The sequence below is a fragment of the Poecile atricapillus genome, chromosome 10 (assembly GCF_030490865.1).
Source record: "Poecile atricapillus isolate bPoeAtr1 chromosome 10, bPoeAtr1.hap1, whole genome shotgun sequence".
Taxonomy (NCBI): Eukaryota; Metazoa; Chordata; class Aves; order Passeriformes; family Paridae; genus Poecile; species Poecile atricapillus.
The window spans coordinates 21,396,711-21,410,064 of NC_081258.1; the positions used below are offsets into that span (position 1 = coordinate 21,396,711).

General features: G+C 50.4%; 1 long non-coding RNA gene across 1 annotated transcript in view; it reads left to right on the plus strand.

Annotated features, from left to right (window-relative positions):
- The window catches only part of LOC131582553 (uncharacterized), a 258,694-nt gene that overhangs the window by 196,395 nt on the left and 48,945 nt on the right, over nt 1-13,354 (plus strand). Inside the window, exon 3 of the long non-coding RNA XR_009278363.1 lies at nt 7,751-7,853. This is a non-coding gene — a long non-coding RNA (uncharacterized LOC131582553). The remainder of the gene's footprint in view (nt 1-7,750; nt 7,854-13,354) is intronic.

Consider the following 13,354-nt stretch of genomic DNA (forward strand, 5'->3'; position numbering starts at 1 on the left):
TGAAGGAGTTTAGGAGACCTGGAGAGGGACTTTGGACAAGGGCTGGAGGGACATGACACAGGGAATGGCCGCCCACTGCCAGAGGGCACTAATAGATTTGAATTGCATTGAATATCATGGGATATTGAGAAGGAATATGGGATATTGTGAAGAAATACTTCCCTGTGAGGGTGGGGAGGCCCTGGCACAGGGTGCCCTGAGCAGCTGTGGCTGCGCCATCCCTGGAAGTGTCCAAGGCCAGCTTGGATGGGGCTTGGAGCAGCCTGGGACAGTGGAAGTTGTCCCTGCCCATGGCAGGGGGTGGGATGGAGTGGGCTGTGAGGTCCCTTCCTATCCAAAAAGTTCTATGATTTTATGGTTTGTTGTGTATGTCAGGAAACAAAAGCCCAGTGATTTTGGTGACATGGTGTGAGTTTGGGAGCACATTTGCTTAAGTTTGTCCTGAGGAACTGTGCAGAGGAACATCAGAGCAGCGTGAAGAGCACTGGCTCCTCCTGCCACAGGCTTCCCCATAACTGGGGGGAGAATCAGTCTCCCTCGTGGCTCCAACTGCTCCATGTAAGGCAGAGTGTCTGCGATGACAGAGGTGACAGCACCTTGTGTCCTGCACCACATCCCTCTGTGTGTCGAGGCTCTCCCGGCCGGAATGCAGCACTGGCTCCTCAGCGGGGTCCTGGGGGAAACCCCAGCGATTCTCAGGCTTGGGATGAAAAACAAAGACTGATTTAAAATAGCAGTGCCAGAATCCTAACAAGATTATTTAAGGGGGGTAGGAGAACATTTTTTCATGCATTTTTATTGATTTTCAGTATCGTACAAACCCCAGCCATGTACAGCAGGAACACAGGAAAAGATACAATCATTGAAAACCAATTACAGCTCCAAGGGCCAGTTCTGGATGGTGGCTGCAGATGCACACTCGGGGTAAAAAAAACCTTATAGCCAGAATTTAAAATGTCACAATTCCATGTCCTGCAGCAGTGCTGTGCTGGGGGATTTCCTCCCTGAGGTACTGGCCATGTGGCTTTCCCTTCTGGCTGTGGTTGCTGGTGGTCCATCCTTGTCCCAAGCCAGGAGACTGAGCAGGATGTGACCCAGAGAGGCCTCCAGTCATCCCCAGAGACAGAGACTGGAGCAGCTCCTTGTGGTACAATCCCAGAACGGTTTGGGCTGGAAGGGACTGCAAAGCTCATCCAGTTCCACTCCCTGCCATGGGCAGGGATCTTCCGCTATCCCAGGGTGCTCCAAGTCCTGTCCAACCTGCCCTTGGACACTTCCAGGGCTGGGGCAATACCTGGCCATGTGCAGATGTGCCTCAGCCATGTAGGATCTGTGTCCCTTTCTCTGTCCCTCACAGAGCAACCCCGGTGCTCAGTAAGTGGCTTCGTTTGCTGCGTGGAGCCGGGCTGTGCCCTGCAATGGATGGCAGGTCTGAGCTGGGGGGGACGTGGGGACGCAGGCCCAGCCATGTGCGTGCCAGCCCTCATAAGCCATGAAGTATAAAAAACCAAATAACCAAAACCCTCTCTAGCATTGTGAAAGTTTTATGGTCATTTTTCCAATTATATAATAGAGTTCATAATCTGTTATGAATTAGCATAAATCAGAATCAGCCCACAATTAAGAAAATAAGTTAAATTGCATTTTGTGAAGCATTGTTCTGTCTGAACAGTTTGCTCTCGTGCTGCTAACCTGACAAATTCAGTAATTCACAACATTCTCCTTGGAATCCATTAGAATTCCTGAGGTTTTACAACAGCCTGTACGTACAGGTTGCAGCAGCCTTGGGTGCTGCAGACAGGCTGGGTTCAGGAGAGCAATGTCCTTCAAAAGCCAAACTGCTGAGTGTCTGTAAGGTCAGGTATTGGGAGAAATTCCTTCCTGGAAAGGGCTGTCCAACCCTGGTACAGCTGCCCAGGGCAGCAGTGGAGCCCCCATCCCTGGAGGGATATAAAAACCATGTGGATGTGGCACTTGGGGACGTGGGGCAGTGATGGCCATGGCAGTGCTGAGGGATGGCTGGACTTGGAGGCCTTTTCCAACACAAACCATTCTGTGATTGTGTTCTGGCCGACACCAGGCAGGAGGGAATCACCACCCAGAAATGTGAGCAACTTCACCAGCTTAGCAGGCAGAATTTGTGGATGTTTTGGCCATCATCATGGTATCCCCAGATCATGTCAGAAGTGATGTTCAAAAGACAACAGGAGACAAGAAGCAGCAAAGAGTACGTTTCCATCACCCTGTGGCCGGGCAGTGAGGGCTGTGTCTGTGCTGGTGGCTCTGTGGCCGGGCAGTGAGGGCAGTGTCCATGCTGGTGGCTCTGTGGCCAGGCAGTGAGGGCTGTGTCTGTGCTGGTGGCTCTGTGGCCGGGCAGTGAGGGCTGTGTCTGTGCTGGTGGCTCTGTGGCCGGGCAGTGAGGGCTGTGTCTGTGCTGGTGGCTCTGTGGCCGGGCAGTGAGGGCCGTGTCTGTGCTGGTGGCTCTGTGGCTGGGCAGTGAGGGCTGTGTCTGTGCTGGTGGCTCTGTGGCTGGGCAGTGAGGGCTGTGTCTGTGCTGGTGGCTCTGTGGCCGGGCAGTGAGGGCTGTGTCTGTGCTGGTGGCTCTGTGGCCGGGCAGTGAGGGCTGTGTCCATGCTGGTGGCTCTGTGGCCGGGCAGTGAGGGCTGTGTCCATGCTGGTGGCTCTGTGGCCGGGCAGTGAGGGCTGTGTCCTTTGTGGTGGCTCTGTGGCTGGGCAGTGAGGGCTGTGTCCTTTGTGGTGGCTCTGTAGCTGGGCAGTGAGGGCTGTGTCCGTGCTGGTGGCTCTGTGGCCGGGCAGTGAGGGCCGTGTCCATGCTGGTGGCTCTGTAGCTGGGCAGTGAGGGCTGTGTCCTTTGTGGTGGCTCTGTAGCTGGGCAGTGAGGGCTGTGTCCTTTGTGGTGGCTCTGTGGCCGGGCAGTGAGGGCTGTGTCTGTGCTGAAGGCTCTGTAGCTGGGCAGTGAGGGCTGTGTCCGTGCTGGTGGCTCTGTGGCCGGGCAGTGAGGGCTGTGTCTGTGCTGGTGGCTCTGTGGCCGGGCAGTGAGGGCTGTGTCCTTTGTGGTGGCTCTGTGGCCGGGCAGTGAGGGCTGTGTCCTTTGTGGTGGCTCTGTGGCTGGGCAGTGAGGGCTGTGTCCATGCTGGTGGCTCTGTGGCCGGGCTGGGAGGGCTGTGTCCTTTGTGGTGGCTCTGTAGCTGGGCAGTGAGGGCTGTGTCCATGCTGGTGGCTCTGTGGCTCGGCAGTGAGGGCTGTGTCCGTGCTGGTGGCTCTGTGGCCGGGCAGTGAGGGCTGTGTCCTTTGTGGTGGCTCTGTGGCCGGGCAGTGAGGGCTGTGTCCATGCTGGTGGCTCTGTGGCTGGGCAGTGAGGGCTGTGTCTGTGCTGGTGGCTCTGTGGCTGGGCAGTGAGGGCTGTGTCCGTGCTGGTGGCTCTGTGGCCGGGCAGTGAGGGCTGTGTCCATGCTGGTGGCTCTGTGGCCGGGCAGTGAGGGCTGTGTCCATGCTGAAGGCTCTGTAGCTGGGCAGTGAGGGCTGTGTCTGTGCTGGTGGCTCTGTGGCCGGGCAGTGAGGGCTGTGTCTGTGCTGGTGGCTCTGTAGCTGGGCAGTGAGGGCTGTGTCTGTGCTGGTGGCTCTGTGGCCGGGCAGTGAGGGCTGTGTCCATGCTGGTGGCTCTGTGGCTCGGCAGTGAGGGCTGTGTCCTTTGTGGTGGCTCTGTGGCCGGGCAGTGAGGGCTGTGTCCATGCTGGTGGCTCTGTGGCTGGGCAGTGAGGGCTGTGTCTGTGCTGGTGGCTCTGTAGCTGGGCAGTGAGGGCTGTGTCCTTTGTGGTGGCTCTGTGGCCGGGCAGTGAGGGCTGTGTCCTTTGTGGTGGCTCTGTGGCCGGGCAGTGAGGGCTGTGTCCTTTGTGGTGGCTCTGTGGCCGGGCAGTGAGGGCTGTGTCCGTGCTGGTGGCTCTGTGGCTGGGCAGTGAGGGCTGTGTCCGTGCTGGTGGCTCTGTGGCCGGGCAGTGAGGGCCGTGTCCGTGCTGGTGGCTCTGTGGCCGGGCAGTGAGGGCTGTGTCCGTGCTGGTGGCTCTGTGGCCGGGCAGTGAGGGCTGTGTCCGTGCTGGTGGCTCTGTGGCTGGGCAGTGAGGGCTGTGTCCGTGCTCTGCAGCGCTGCTGCAGCGATGGGGTGCCAGCACCTGGAGACAGGTGACTTTTCTATATTTGCAGTGTGGCAGAGCCCCTGGCCTGGCTCAGTCATGCACACAGCTTCCTCAGGGCCAGGCCTGTGGCTTCTGCCTCCTCCAGCGCCTCCACGGGTATTTCTGACAAAGGAAGCGAGTCCGTGAGCCCTCACTTGTGAAACAAAGGCCTAATGAAAGGGTCGGGCTGCCCCGGCTGGCAGTGGCTGTAATTCTTGGCAGGGTGTGACATGCCCATCCTGTCGAATTAGCTCGGGGCACAGGGAATTTGGCACGGTGCTAATTGCGATCCGACGGGAACAAGTGGCCTCAGTATGTGGGCACGTGGTGGGACAAAGGGACCCCCGAGCCCCCGGCCCGCCAGGGGCAGGTGGGAGCCCCCCTTGTCTCCGTGCTGCTGAGAAGGACTCGGTTTAGTTTAGTGTGGCCTTTGTCGGATGCTCTTTCTTTGCCATACAGGAACTCAGCTGCTGCAGAATCAAAGCAGCTGCTGCTGGGAAAGCTCCCTGTCACACTGGGAAAGCTCCCTGCCATGCTGGGAAAGCTCCCTGCCACACTGGGAATGCTCCCTGCCACACTGGGAATGCTCCCTGCCATGCTGGGAAAGCTCCCTGCCACACTGGGAATGTTCCCTGCCACACTGGGAATGCTCCCTGCCACACTGGGAAAGCTCCCAGCCACACTGGGAAAGCTCCCTGCCACACTGGGAAAGCTCCCTGCCACACTGGGAATGCTCCCTGCCACACTGGGAATGCTCCCTGTCACGCTGGGAAAGCTCCCTGCCATGCTGGGAAAGCTCCCTGCCATGCTGGGAAAGCTCCCTGCCATGCTGGGAATGCTCCCTGCCACACTGGGAAAGCTCCCTGCCACACTGGGAATGCTCCCTGCCATGCTGGGAATGCTCCCTGCCACACTGGGAATGCTCCCTGCCATGCTGGGAATGCTCCCTGCCATGCTGGGAAAGCTCCCTGCCACACTGGGAATGCTCCCTGCCACACTGGGAATGCTCCCTGCCACACTGGGAATGCTCCCTGCCAGCTTCAGCTGGGCAGGAGGGATTCCTGTGTCATTCCAGAGTCCAGGAGAGGAGCTGGCAAGGCCAGGCAGAGGGCCAAGCTTCCTTCCAGCAGAGTACCCTTTCCAGAAAGCAGTCCTTTAGTGACAGGTTCAGAGCCATTTCTCTCCATCCGCCCCAGCCAGGGGATGTGGCCTGTGTCCCCAAGGTGACACGGGAGCAGGGCAGTGAGCCTTTGGCAGGCATATTCCTGGGTAGGGCCAGGGCTGCCCACCTGCATCCATCCCAGAACAATGAAAGGGATTTTCATCCCGTTTGCAATTGGATTTGGAGGATGATCCTCCGAGGTGGGAAGTGTTTGCAGGGAGATTTCTCCCAGCCATAGCAAAGCTTTCCTTCTTTCCTCAGTCAGTGAGAGGATGGAGTCAGGTATTCAGCAGGAACTAGCCTGGCAGTAGCCAAAGGATGGCTGTCACATCTGCAGTGCCACCTCAGAGCCTGGGGGGATCCAGGCTCACAACACCTGCCAAAGTCCCAGAAATGGTTCCCGTTACACAGCCCATTACACAGATGTGCCCTGGCACTGTGGCTCCAGTCTGAACTCCACGTGGTTTGGCAGGAACTCTTCTCTCTTAAACTTGACTTTTCTGTGTGTTACCCTCATTACCTGTGTGTCACTTTGCTTTCTCCTCTTGCAAGTTATTCATGACTGAGCTGAAGCAGTGCAGAATTTCTACTCCGTCTCTTGCTAATGTTGTGTTTGTGCCCTTTTTTCTCTGTCTTTTTATCAGGAATTCACAGGAAGATTAATCCCTCTTACTCCATGACAGTTTAGTTTCTTTAAGAACCTTTAGTGAGGGATGTTCTAGAAAAGCTTTTAGAAAATCAGATTCCACTGTATCAGCCCAAATCTCCTGTATTAGCAGGGCTGGTTCCTCATCACATGACTTGGATCTGTACATTAAACTCTGCTCCTGTCTTTCAGGCTCTGCCCCAGACATGTGTTTATTCATTGCTGCTAATTCTGATCAGTCCCACAGTTTTCCACCCTTTTGCCTGTTCTGGAAATCAGACTTTGTGGTCTGTCATTCCCAGGGTCACTCCTAAAACCTTATGTAAAAATTTGTCACCTTCCAATCCTCAGATGCAAAGGAAGAAAGTTCAGCAATTTCATATTTGGGCTCCTTGAGGAAGCACTGTCGGCCTCTGGTGATTTGTTGCTCTGCCATATGAACCCTGCTGACCCCTGCATAGTGAACAGCAGTGCAAGGAATTAATTTAATTTTGCTGCTGTGCCCTTATCTTTCTTAATTCCCCCCTTTACTCCTTGCCCATCTATCAGCAGCTCTGGGTGACAGACAGGCTTCCTGCTTTTGTGTTGGAGAAGCTTTTATTAGCTCTACGAACTCTGATGATTGTTCTCCAGACCCTGTTTTGCCTTGCCTTATCGTGGGTTTGCACTTATTGTGCTGGGTTTATGTCCTTTTCTATTTTTATTGTTTGGAAACAACTTCCATTTTCCTGAAAGTACCTTTTTTATTTCAGATAACTTCCTTTTTCTGTTGGTTTAAGCCAAGCTTTGAATGTGTGGTGGTTTAGCCTTTCCCCTGTCTCACACATGCTTGTGTCCCACAGTGTTCATAGAATCCCAGGATGGTTTGGGTTGGAAGGGCCTGAATGTTCCCTGCATCCCATCCCTGCCATGGCAGGGACACTTCCACTGTCCCAGGGTACTCCAAACCTCAGTGTCCAACCTGGCCTTGGGCACTGCCAGGGACCCAGAGGCAGCCACAGCTTCAGGTGTAGAGCACAGACAGAGGAGCAACAAACTGGGCAATAACAAACAGTATTTCCTGTGAGTTTTATAATTTCTAGTTACAAACTCTGTAATTTCTAGTTATAAATTCCTGTCAGCCTCAGATGTGTGACTGCAGCAAGAACCACCACTGGAATGAGAAAGTTCCTGTCTCAAAAGCCTCCTGGAATCAGTTGCATGACACGTCCCGGTCATCTGCCCATGCAGGTGGCAAGCTGTACACCAAAAAGGAGGGTTTTCCTTGGAAGCAGAAGACTTTTCATGAAGCAGGCTGTTTTCCCTGGCTCTCACTGTGTTTGTTTTCCTTACTGATGTCTCTGCTCCCCTGCTGGGTACGTGAGCAGCCAGACTGGGCTGCACTGGTTAGAGCAGAACAGACCACAGAGCTTCTGGCTTTGCTGAGGGCTGAGCCAGTCTGTGGTACAGATGACCATGGGGGTTTCTGTGGGCAAAACCACCAAAATGTAGTTGATAGAGTCTTTTCCCTATGAAGCCAGGAGGCTGGGAGGTGCAGCTGCCTGGTTTGTAGGAGGCAAAGTACACCTGTGACAAAGGTGCTACAGGTCAGCCCTCAGTGACAGAGGAGATGGAATGGCTGGGAATGTTGATTTGGAACTGAACACAAAACATATTAACAAATCCATGCTGTACCCAAACTTCTGTTTCTTTTGGTGCATTCCAAATCCTTCAAAATATTTTATATACTTGCCATTCTTTCATTTGCAGGCTTTGATCTGGAGAGTTTGTACTGACTTTTTCTGAATAGGAACCATCTCCCCTGCTCCACTCATCGGCACCAGATCCTGCGACATCTCTTTTCCACAGTGAGGTAGGAAGACCTAATTTTCATAAGCCTTGTAAAAGTGTTTTTTGTGTTGGTCGCCCTCCTGGGATGTGTAATGTAAATCACCTGGATTAGGAGAGATGTGATTACATGTAACAGAGCTGTTCTGAGGCAGAGTTGTGGGTTCTTTGTGCTCCCTGAGCTGCAGGGTTTGATCACTCCTCCTTCTCATGCACTGTGGCTTTGTTTAAATGCCATCAGCCTGAAGTGTTGTGGAGCACCTCACTCACTGGCCACTAGTGTTGGCTTCTCTTACTTTCAGTGAAAATGTTTTTTTTTGAACAAGGCCATCCATAGATTGTTTTTCCTACATGTCTACAAAGCTTTGCTGGGCTGCACCCCTGTCTGGGCTGGTGAAGAACAATCAGGGCTCTGTTATTTAATTATTTGTGTTGACCTTAACTGTTAGTTTCTGTCATTAAAGAACAGGCCAAGTGATTAGTGCCCTTGGCTTAATCTTCTTAGCAGGAAAACTGTCCCTTGAACGTCTGTCCTAATCAAACAGCCATAAGGAAGGATGAGAAAAGGACAAAACTCCTGATCTAGTTCATTTTCCATGTGAATTGGTGAAAGTAAATCAGATGTGGTCGGTCTGTTACAATTAGTAAATATGAGTTTCCCAAAAGGATGGTAAACTACCTGCTGGCAGAAAACACATCTTCCTGAACATAGGACAAATATCCCTTTCCTTCCTATCAATATCCCCACCATGAGATTTGGCACTGGAAAAATATGTGTGGCCCAAGTGTAGTAATTTCATTAAAAATTATTTTGTGTGTAAATAGACTTCAGTGAGTGACTGTGAAGTACCTGGTTTTAATATATTTGTATATTCTTAGTCACTATAAGGTCATTCATAATCTCTGGGATACTTGGTATTACCAAAGTAACCTTGCATGATAGTGGTAGCAATGGCAAAATTAATGACAGGTTTCAAAAAATACTCATCAGAGTTCTTTATCTTGATGGAAAACTGAGAAATGTAAATTTGGAGTTGGATTTTTTCCCATGTATTTAGTTCTGGGGGGGGGGGGTTATCCTTTAAAGAAGGTTTTTCTTCTCTTTTCTTCCTTCATTTTTATCTGAAGTATTTTGTTTACAACAAGATTGCATACTTCAACTTCTTGAGAATCATCAGACTTATAAATGTAATGGAAACCTTGGGAAATCATGTGAAAGGCAAACTCTCATTTGTTTTGTGCTCTCAATATCTCAGACAATCCTGAGGAAAGCATCTACTTTTTCCCATTTTGTTGGAAATGTTCCAGGCCTTGTGTTCTTTGAGGAGGTGAATGGTGTTCTTCAGTGTTGCTGTTGAGATGGACACACACACACACACACACACACACACTTGTACAGAGACAACAATGGCTTTTTTTTTTAGTATAAAGTGTTTTTAAGTTTTATACCTTTAACAAAGTGTGATCTTAAATCATTAGTTACACCAAAACAGGTCCTTATATTCATTGGACAAAGCAATAGCTCATTGGATTTTATTGGTACAAAGCAATTAACATCAATAATTAATTGGCAAGAGTTTACAACAGATTATTAAGGCACGTATTCTGCTCCTAAGGCACATGTCCCCTAACTGCAAATATCCCTTATATATTTATTTTATCTATGCTAATGGCCTTGCTTTCTTCCTTGCTATGGACAAACTCGTATTTTATCAATTTCTTCTTCTGCAAACTCAATTGTTTGGCCTGCAGACCAGCTGCTGAGCCCATCCACACTTCAGGTGCTATAAACTGAATCCAGAGATTTTGTGGAGGAATGGCAGTGCTGAAATTCCACCTTCTCTGGGGTCAGTGTTCTTGATCTTGCTATGAGAATGAGAGGGGAAAACAATGGATGGAGCACAGAAAGGACAGAAGAGCAGTGAGAAGGTGGCACAGGAGGAAGTGGAAGGGAGTTGACATGGAGACAATTGGAAAGATTTTGGAGAGACAACATGTATGGTCAGTTGTGACTTTCTCACAAAGTGATGTCTCGACTGATTTTGTTGTGTTGGAGATTGCAGGTTTTCTTTAAAAATGTGTACCACCTGCAAAATAACTCCATTTTGGGACCAATCTGTGTGCTGTTTCCATTAATGACAGTGGTAGAAAAAGTGGGACTGTGCTGTGGGGTTCCCACCCAACCTCAGAGCTTCCTCAGACTGAGTGGGGCAGTGGGGCTATGAGAAGGTGACACAACTCAGAAAAAACCCTGGTACCGGGGTGAAAGAGAAGAGGTGGGCAGGGAACACCTCAGGGAGCTTTTGGGTGATTGGTTTGAGCATCTTAGTTAATTAAAACTGCAGGTTAAATCGTGGTGAAGAGAAAAACACAGGTGATGAAAAGCAAGTGTGAGGTGATTATGGAAGGACCTCACACAAGTGGAAAGAAGACAAGGTGAAAGCCTCCAGAGGAGAATTACTCTTCTAATGTCCATGGGAAAATTGGCTTTTGTTTAGCAGAATTGTAACTTTTAAACTTGTACAGCTGGTATACAGGTAGGTACAATTTTATTTTGCCAAAGGGCAGGATATTGCGAGGCTCATGTGTTTTCAGAAGAGTCCTCAGGCCTTAACCAGCTGAGGGAGAAAAACTAGAAATTTTGGTGTCAGTAGAACACACTCTGTTCACTTCCCCTGTAAAAAAGAACTTTCTTCTCCATGCTAGTCAGAATGGTTCTTTTGGATCTAGAATAGAATTTGTCATTAAACAGAAGGCTTTTATTTCAACCTGGTGATAAAAAGGCCCTTGTTCATACTCTGCTATAGTTTCATAGATTTAATTATGGGGTATTATTATAATTACCTGTTTAGTGGCTAATTGCTCTTCCATAAGTGCAGAGGAAGGGGAGAAAATGGGATCAAGGCTGTATTTCAGGGTACAAGAGGGTATTTGTTACTGTCTTTTAATGCACATCTTGATCTTCTGGTATAAGAATATAACGTATTTTTAGTAACTTTCCTCTATTTTATTTCTGTACCAAGAAAAACCTGGGAATGTGTTTGCAGCTCATCACCTGGGTGATATGCTGGCATATGAGAGACAGTTCTCATGTGATTTTCCAAAATACTTTTTAACTAGCACAAGGCTGTTTCAGAAGCTGCTGTGAAAATGTGGTTTTATTTCAGTGGCTCCAAAGCCCACTGGCACCAGATCAACAGTCCAGCCACAGTCAGCAGGAACCTGAGCAAACAACAAACATTTGGCCCAGGCACAGGTGCCCAGAGCAGCTGTGGCTGCCCCTGGGTCCCTGGAAGTGTCCCAGGCCAGGCTGGACAGGGCTTGGAGCAACCTGGGACAGTGGAGGTGTCCCTGCCCATGGCAGGGGTGGGATAGGATGACCTTTGAGGTCCCTTCCACCCCAAACTATTCTAAAATTCTGTGATTTCACCATTATTTGCCATGTTTACAATTAAAAGTTTAATGATGAGGACTGGTGGTAGTTTAGGATAAATTTTGAAGGTTCTTAAGGGATTTTGTTTGTTTATCTAATTGTGGAGATAGATTAAAGTCCATTAGAGTAAGTTTATCCAACATGTCTTTACCAGGTACAAATTGGAGATGTTTCCTCAGACAAGAGATTGTTGTTGTTTTCCTCACTGGAAAATGTGGATGTGTGGCAGGTGTTGAGAGATTTTCTTCCAATTTCTCCATCAGATAAAATCTTTGTGTTGTCTGTCTTTGGTTTGTAGCTGGTGAAATCAGCTGGAATTAGTGGGATACCCCACTGGACACAGAGCCCTGGAGCCTTGGCCATGGACCCAGCCAGTGTAAGAGTTGGGTACAGAGTGACAAAGGGGCTGAAGCCCATTTCCCTTTTCCCTGCTAACATTTTTACTTCCTAGAGGTACAAATTACAGACTCTTGGAGCTCAGAGAACTGTACCAGTGACACATTTTTGGGGATGCTGTCTTGGGGGCAGGGAAGGGTGTCCCTGGCTGCATGTCCAGCCCCACAGATGGGCACATGGACTGGGCACGGAGCTCTGGGGCAGAAGACATTCACATCTGCCTAAAAATCCTGTTGACAAATGTGTAAATTGTGCCTCTGTGGTATTAAAAGCCCCCACACACCATTTACAAATAAAAATCATACAACATAGATGATTTCATTTTTTTTCTTACTTGATCAATTCTGATAAAAAGGCCATGCTTGGATTAAATCTTTTTATTCTCACAACCATGTGGCACTTTAGGGGACAGTAACATTTGTGAAATAATCTGTCAAAGAAATAGCACAGGAGAGGAAGACACCTGCAGAGCCAGGTGTCAGGTCCAGCATCCTGGGGCCAGGTCCAGGGCAGCATCGGCGGCCAGTCCACGCCATCCCCTGTGACCACCACACCTTCCCATCGGGGCTGCTGGCTGCAGGACACTGCTGGGCCAGAGCAGGGGACCCGTGTGAATGAATTGGAGTGATTTTAAAAGTCGAGTGATTTTAAATCTTCATGGGCACTGGAAGTAGTTTCTAGTTAAAGCCCATCGAGTAGGAGAGAGGAATTCCAGCATCACCGGCAGCCGGAGCAGGGACAATGAGGACCGACCTCTCCTTCTGACCAGTCGCTGGTATTTGTTTGCGGCTCTGTAAAGACAATGCTACAACATCTTTACACACACCACCGGCTTTGTAGTAACTGTCTCCTTGGAGCCTGGGCACGGGGAAGGACACGCATGTCCAGGCATTTTCCAGGTGGCAGGATTTCCTTCTCCTCTGGTGCCGGCACCACGAACCCCCTCCTTTCAGCCCCAGCACCGTTTAAATAGATCATTTGTTTTCATTATAGGTTTTTGCATCCCCGCCTTTCATCGCTGTTAATGAATTTCTAGGGTCTGATTGGGAAACAAAAGCCGAACACAAATATAAAAAGGGCTGTGACAAAGGAGCCGGTTGAGCGTCTGACAGACTGTGCCCCGCATGGCCACGGCTGCCGGGCTGACACCGCCCGGGCAGCGCTGGTTAATATGCTAATCTCTGCTCGCCGTTTAACATTCCGCTCAGGTCTCTGCAGGCTCGGCAGCCGGGAAGGGGAAGGGGAAGGGGAAGGGCTGTCCGCTGGCAGCCCCGCGGCCGTGGCACATCCCGGCTCCGCCACTCGCCCCTCCGCGCCCCCGCTGCCCTCCTGGGCACTCCGTACGTACCAGCCGCACCGTCCGGACAGCTTTCCGCAAAGCTGGAGAACAGGCAATGTGCAAAAGCCACCTATGATTGGCTCGTTCTTCTGCCTCCGCGTCCCCAAAGATTCCCACTGTAATAGACCATGTGTTTCTGCTGCTGGAGAAGCCCAGAGTGTAACGTGCCAAAATCCAGCAACAATGAAGTCAGACGGAGTTTAGCATCCAAAACAAAGGGACGGTATGTCTGTAGCTCACTGACAACACAGCAGTCACAGGATGGTTTAAATTTCCCTGTATTCTCTCTCCCCACCCAACCTCAGCCCAAGAGAAAGCCAACATTTATTAAAATTCATCCATTCAGGACAGCAGCTAG